Source organism: Apium graveolens, chromosome 4, assembly GCF_009905375.1.
Source record: "Apium graveolens cultivar Ventura chromosome 4, ASM990537v1, whole genome shotgun sequence".
Lineage (NCBI taxonomy): Eukaryota > Viridiplantae > Streptophyta > Magnoliopsida > Apiales > Apiaceae > Apium > Apium graveolens.
The window spans coordinates 240718887-240726684 of NC_133650.1; positions in this window are offsets into that span (position 1 = coordinate 240718887).

A 7798-nucleotide genomic window follows, 5' to 3' on the forward strand; every position below is an offset into this window, starting at 1 on the left:
GTATCTCTCAATATTATTGCTCGTGAGGAGTCTTCCTGATGCTGATCTTCTGTACCTGCATTTGAAATCACCCTAGCCTCTTCAAGAGAGGTCAGTGGTGGTGCAATGGGAATTCGCGAGTCCCGATCCTCAGTCAAACCTATCTTTTCATGTGAAATAGATGTCTGAATTGCTTCAGGGATAGATTGACCGAGTTGCCCTCCATTTTCTCCTGATAAATCTGCGAGTGGAGAATCCCGTGAGGGAGCCAGAGGTGTTGGATCTGGGAGGGGAGAAAATGACTCTATTAAAGATGGCTGAGAGTCAGATTTTCCCTCAGAAGCATGTGACTGCTCTTCTGCCGTAACTATGGCAGGCACTGTAACTGACTAAATGTGCCCTCCTCGCTCTGTGTCCTGAGTATCATCAATTGGTCTGTATGCTTCCATTGTGAGTAATGGAAGTGTGCTTGACTCAGTACAGGATGTCATGGCCTTATGGCGAATTTCAATAGATTCATCCTGTTGATAGAATGTCTCTAGTAACTATTCACTGGCCATATCAAAGTCCATGTCCTATTGGGAGGACAAGGATGGGCTTTCAGATGCCTCAGTAAATGTTCTTCTTTTCTTGGGAGGAGGCAGAGCTGAGGGTTCATTCACATCCAACAACATACTACTTCCTACTAACCTTCTAAGCAACATTTTAGAAAGTGGGGGAGAGGTTGAGATAGGTTGTGACTCTGTGTTTGGCTCTATGACCTGGGATTGAAGCTGCGGTTCTACAACTTCATGGTCAGCCCTATCAACCACTGGGGGTCTTTCAACAGAAGTAGGAATAGTTTGAGTGTGAGGAATCATTACCTGCAGAGGAAGAGCATCTGATGTTTGAGCCTGGGTGGTTTGAACCACTGGAGGTTGAGCTTGTTGTTCATGACCGGGAAGATTGAAAATAGGTAAAGGAATGTAAGTGGCCATGAAAGCAGATACAAGTACTGGAACTTGCATGAATTTAAAGGTTGTGTCTTGGCGAGTGTAAATCTTTTTGCTTACTGGAGGGGGTTCAGTTACTGAAGAGTTAGCAAAAAGAGCTTTATGCTCAGGTGAGAGAAGATGTTGTGCTATGAGCATGAGAAAATGAGCGTAGTAGCACGAAACCCTACGATTTGTAGAATGATCACGTAAAGCAGTAGTGAGATGTCTCAGAAGAATGGGTAAAAGTAGTTTGCCAAAATTGATCCTTTGATTGAAAACAACCGCAAGACCAATATACTGTAGAGTGGAAGTGATGTTGTGAAAGTTGGATTTAGTGTAGTTGGCAAACACTTTGGAAAGTGTATCGAAGAAAATATCCCATTCAGAAACTAAATTGGATTTAGACAACTTGGTTAAGTTAATCACCCCCTGATAGTGAATAGCATGGAAAAACTTTAAATTATCATTTTCAGAGGGCAAATTACAGAAATTGTCCATTGGAAAATTTAACGCTCGATTGACGACTGTTTCATCAACTACATACTGTATGTTTGCCACGGTGAATGAAAAAGATTTAAAATCATCGGCCACAGTAGAGGTTGTGCAAATCAGTTTGAGCAGATCGACATTTAAAAGCACATTTGATTTAATAGCAGAGCTAACAATCGAATGGTCATTTAAAAATCTAATCCACGGCTTAAATTTTTCCACATCATACTTTTCTGGATTAAAATAACCAACAAGATTATGCGAGACAATTTGGAAATTGAGAGCCATTAAAAAACATAATAAAACACACACTTTCAGAATTTTAAGAGTTAAATTAAGAAAATTCGAATTAAAAATTAATTAATAATTCGAATTAATTCAATTATATTCAAAAAATTTAGAAACAAATGTGTCTCGTTAAAGTTCTTAACTCACAACAAAGGATCTGAAAAAAAAATTGCACAAGACACAAAACAAAATTAACTAAATAAAACACCCAAAAACAACCAACAAACCAAACTGATTTTGAAAGGGGAAAAACCGAAGTGAAATTTAGTTTTTTTTTAAAAAAAAATCGACAACACTTCCTTACTATATGTATACACACGAATATGTATATATGAAACAGTAAAGTGTGCTGAGTAAAAAATCGAGCAAGAAGACAATCAATGGAGGTTTGATTTTGTTCTAATTGAGAGAGAGAAACAAGAGAAAGAAAACTGTTGGAATTTGAAGGGAAGAAGAAAAAAAACTGATGACAAATAAAAGAAACACACAAAAAAAACTTAAGTAGACAACTGGTATGACAATCGAGGAAAGTCATACCGATTGTCTTCCCGATTGTCATACCAGGCAAACGGTAATAATAATAAAAACTAATAAAAATATAACTGGTATGACAATCTGATAGTCATACCGATTGTCATACCAATATAAAATACATGAATGTAACAGAATAAATTAGAAAGACAATTGATAGTCATACCGATTATCATTCTAGTATAAAATTAAAACAAATATATCTGATATAACTTTTATTACTGGCAAGACTATTGATAGTCATACCGATTGTCTTGCCAGTTATAAAATTAAACTGAAAATAAAATTAAACACATATATGTACTGAAATGACTTTCAGCAAGACAATTTCAATTGTCTTGCCGATTGTCATTCTAGTAACAATAACTTATACACAGAATTAATACTTATAGTTACAGAATAAATTTACAAAAACAAAAGCAATATTTCAGAAATAATTTTATTTTATTCCAAAAATAGATTTCTGTTGAATTTTAGCAAATAAAATTCATAGAAAAATATTTTTAGAGAAAATAAAATATTCTGAGATATTAAAATTAACAAGTAGAATAAATAAATAAGATAAGATAATAAAACTTACAAAGAAATAAGCAAGAAATTATGGAAAATATGATAAAATAAATTTGCAAATGAATTTTTCATTTATGAAAAATTCATTTGTAAATTCATTCAAGAACAGATTTCAGATATTCACAAGTTTAATCACTAAAGCTATTCAACATACCCAATTTACCAACTAATTTGGTAAATGTGGATTCATCAAGAGGTTTAGTGAAAATATCTGCTATTTGTTCTTCTGTTGGAACAAAAAAGAGTTCAACAGTACCATTCATGACGTGCTCTCTAATAAAATGATACCTGATGTCAATGTGCTTGGTCCTTGTATGCTGCATAGGGTTGTTGGTGATGGCTATTGCACTTGTATTGTCACATAAAATAAGTATTTTGTTCAATACAGAGCCATAGTCCCGTAGCTGATTCCTAATCCACAAGATCTGAGCACAGTAGCTTCCAGCAGCAATATATTCAGCCTCGGCCGTTGAATTGGAAACTGTTTGCTGTTTCTTGCTGTACCATGAGACTAGTCTGCTACCTAGGAATTGACAACTCCCTGAGGTGCTTTTCCTATCAACAACACTTCCTGCGTAATCTGAATCTGTATATCCAACAAGGTTAAAACCAGATTCTTTAGGGTACCAAATACCTAGATTTGGTGTTCCCTTAAGATATCTCAAGATTCGTTTAACAGCAACGAGATGAATATCTCTAGGATCCGCTTGGAACCTTGCACATAAGCATGTAGCATACATAATATCTGGTCTACTTGCAGTAAGATAGAGTAACGAGCCAATCATACCTCTATAGCTTGTGACATCTACCTTAATGGAGTTTTCACATGGTCCAAGCTTGACAGCTGTAGTTGACGGAGTCCTTGCTGATGCAGAATCCTCTAGATTGTACTTTTTGAGGAGTTTCTTGAGATACTTGGATTGACAAATAAAAGTTCCATCTAACCTTTGATTTACTTGTAATCCAAGAAAGAACTTCAACTCTCCCATCATGCTCATTTCAAATTTGCTGTGCATTAACTTAGCAAATCTCTTACAGAGATTATCATTAGTAGACCCAAATATTATATCATCCACATAGACTTGGACTAATATAGTATCATTCTTATGCTTTTTAGAAAAGAGAGTTTTGTCTATGACACCTCTAATAAAGCTATTTTCAATAAGAAATTCAGAGAGAGTGTCATACCATTTTCTCGGAGACTGTTTGAGTCCATAGATTGCCTTGAAAAGAAAGTAGACAAAATCCAAATGATCTGGATCTTCAAAACCAGGAGGTTGCTCTACATACACCTCTTCATCCAGCTTTCCATTCAGAAAGGCACTCTTGACATCCATTTGATAAACTTTAAAGTTAGAGAATGCTGCGAATGCCAGAAATATCCTGATGGCCTCTAGTCTAGCCACTGGAGCATAGGTTTCATCATAATCAATGCCTTCAGCTTGAGAATACCCTTTAGCTACCAGTCTTGCTTTGTTTCTTGTAACCACACCATCTTCATCTAGTTTATTCCGGAATACCCACCGAGTACCAACAGCTTTCTTGTGTGTAGGTCTAGGTACCAGTTTCCAGACTTGTTGATGTTCAAACTGATTGAGTTCATCTTGCATAGCAATCACCCAATCTGGATCAGTCAGTGCTTCTTCAATCTTCTTAGGTTCCATCTCAGAAAGAAATCCTGAGAATAGACATTCATTTTGAGTAGCACGTCTAGTTCTGACTCCAACATCTAGATCACCAATAATCAACTTAAAAGGATGAGCTTTATTCCAGACAGTCTGTCTTGGAAGATTTGATCTTGATGATTCGCCTCGAAACACATTGGGATATTGTGTCCTACTAGTTGATCCTTCAGCATCTCCCCCTGAGTTGTTGTCAAGTTGACTTGATGATTCTTCGTCAGTAGCAGTGGTATCTCCATTGTTGCCAATGTTTCCATCACCATTACCTTGAGTATCATCATGATTAACAGGTTCTTCACCAGCAACAACCTCAGGTTCTTGATAATGTTCTGATTCTGAATCTGACATATCATCAAACTTCAGTTTCTCAGAAGGATCTTCAGTTTGGATACTAGGGAGTTTAGTGTCATCAAATGTAACATTTACACTTTCAGTTACTTTGTGTTGATCAATGATATACACCCTGTATGATCTTCTTCCATATCCAACAAAAATACCCTCATATGCCTTTGCCTCGAATTTACCACGACGATCATCTCCATCCTTGAGCACGAAACATCTGGCACCAAATACATGAAAGTATTTGATAGAAGGTTTCTGTTCATTCATAATCTCATAAGGAGTTTTCATGAAGTCTTTGTTGATTAGAGTTCGATTCTGAGTATAACATGCAGTATTGACAGCTTCAGCCCAAAAGTACATTGGAAGACCTGATTCACTTAATATCGTTCTTGCAGCTTCAATTAATGTACGATTCTTCCTTTCTACCACTCCATTTTGCTGAGGGGTTCTAGGAGCTGAAAATTGTATGGTAATCCCTTTGTCTGTACAGAATCCATTGAGAAGTGAATTCTTGAATTCTGTTCCATTATCTGACCTTATTGCTCTAACAGGGATATTAGAATCTTACTCAATCAACTTGATATGATCGATCACAACTTGTGGTGTTTCATCCTTAGAGTGAAGGAATAAAACCCACGTATACTTGGAATAGTCATCAACTATCACAAGGCAGTAACACTTCTTTGACATCGAAAGAACATTAAATGGTCCAAATAAATCCATGTGCAATAATTGCAGAACACCAGTTATGGAGGATGTGTCAGTGCCTTTGTGACTTGCTTTCTTTGACTTTCCTTTCTGGCAAGCCTCACACAGTCCTTCTGGGGAGAATTCCAGCTGAGGCAGACCTCTGACCAATTCTCTTTTGACAAGAGAATTCATTGTTTTGAAATTGAGATGGGAAAGTCTCTTGTGCCATAGCCAACTCTCATCTGATGATGCCTTTGAATAGAAACAATTGACTTCAGGATTGCTTCCAGAGTTCATGTCAGCTACGGACAGATTTCCTTTCTGGATTCCCATCAAGGAGGGTTTTTCATTCTTCTTGTGCAGAATCTGACACTTCAGCTTGTCGAATAAAACATTGTAGCCGTTGTCACAGAACTAACTAATGCTAAGCAGATTGTGTTCAAGTCCTTGCACAACATACACATTTTTAATGATAACATTACCAGCTAGCAAATAGCCATATCCCTCAGTTAAACCTTTGCTGTTATCTCCAAAGGTAACCACTGGGCCAGCTTTCTCAACCACATTTGATAGCAGGGCTCTATCTCCGGTCATATGTCTTGACGATCCGCTGTCAAGAATCCATGTTACGACCGGCATTTTATGTAATATTATTTGTGAATTTGGTATAATATTAAGTCAAATGAAAATATATTCAATGATTGTACGTTTGTGTGAGTGAAAATTTCTGCATTATAAATTTGCTTTGGGTAGTATATGATTTTTCAAAGCAAGAGTTTATTTAATTTCTTTATTTTTGATTTATAAGGAATATTCTAAGCTTTGGAAAAATCTTCTTTTAAAAGGCATTTTGTTCACAAATTTTGAAAATGATTTTATAAAGTCTCTAAAAATACAAGTTAATTTATGGTATAAATTTTATAATTTTTGAACTTGTATTTTATTTTATAAAAATAGATCATTATAAATTTTAGTTGTCATATTTATCAAATTACATGAATAACCTTGCATGCAAACTCTCTTCTATTTAATCAAAGGGCAAAGAAGACATTCTCAACCCCACTAACTCACATTTTGCTAACCAATTTACCCCTTTACCCTTGCATGCAAATCTACCTAACTATATTGGAGGGTTACTCTTGTAAAATCTCAAACCCACTCACATTATAGTCAAATCAATGCATAAAAACAAGTCCAAGAAGTGATCATCACCTCACTTCACCCCACCACTTCACTCTCTTCTCCCTCCCTCCTCCCTCACCTCTCGGTTTTTCCCCTCCCCTCTCGGCAACCACCAAAACCGAGCCCCATCCCCTTCTTTCTTCAACTCTCACTCAAACAATCATCTTATATCCAAGTAATTTTACTCCCTATATGTTATTCTTATATATATTTCAAAAGTTTAGAGTGAAAAACCTATGTTTTGACCTTGCATGGTGATGTTTTTGTTAAACTCAAAGTGAACCTCCTTGATTCTTGTGAATCTAAGGCTTTCACCATGAGATATAGTATCATAGGGTCAAGAATGGCTAGACATAAGAGTGTTAAACTTATGAAATGTTGTTCTTACCCTAATCCATTCGGCCATGACTTGATAGGAGCCGAATGGATGGTGTTTTGTTGCCTTGTTACATTTTTGTGTATTTTGTGATGATAACGTGAATTTTATAGTAAAAGCTTGATAAAACCCTTTTGCATGCTAGTTGATCATTTAGTTGTAATCCATGATAGGCTTGCATGTTGAATTATGATAAAAATTTATTTGGAAATCATGTTGCTTTGGCTTGAAAGATCCGAAAGCATGCATGCATGTAAATCACTTTTGATTTTTTTTGGAAGTTTTGATCATTTAGATTCATGTTGTTAGTGAGCCTTAATTTCAGTAGGAATAATGTATTAATATTGATTTATACTTCTTATTGCATGGTAATAATTCGTGGTTATCTATTATAAAAAAAATATATATATCTTGTTGCTTCAAGAGCCTAAAGGTTTGTGATTTGTAAAGAGTAGTCTCTTTTGTTTTGCCATAGTTGCACCTTAGGTAAGGATGATCTCACCAAGGTTATTTTGAGAAAAAGGGAGTTAGTTCAGTAGAATACCATGTATAAGTCTTTGTTTAAGTTCTGAGTTGTTGTTAGATAGGTTTGTCAAGTCAAAGCCTTGGAAAAATGAGAGTTATAGTTTCTGCAGAAAAATCAGTTTAGTACCCTGAGGTTTAGAGTGAGTTTTGACCATGTCATTGATGTTCAC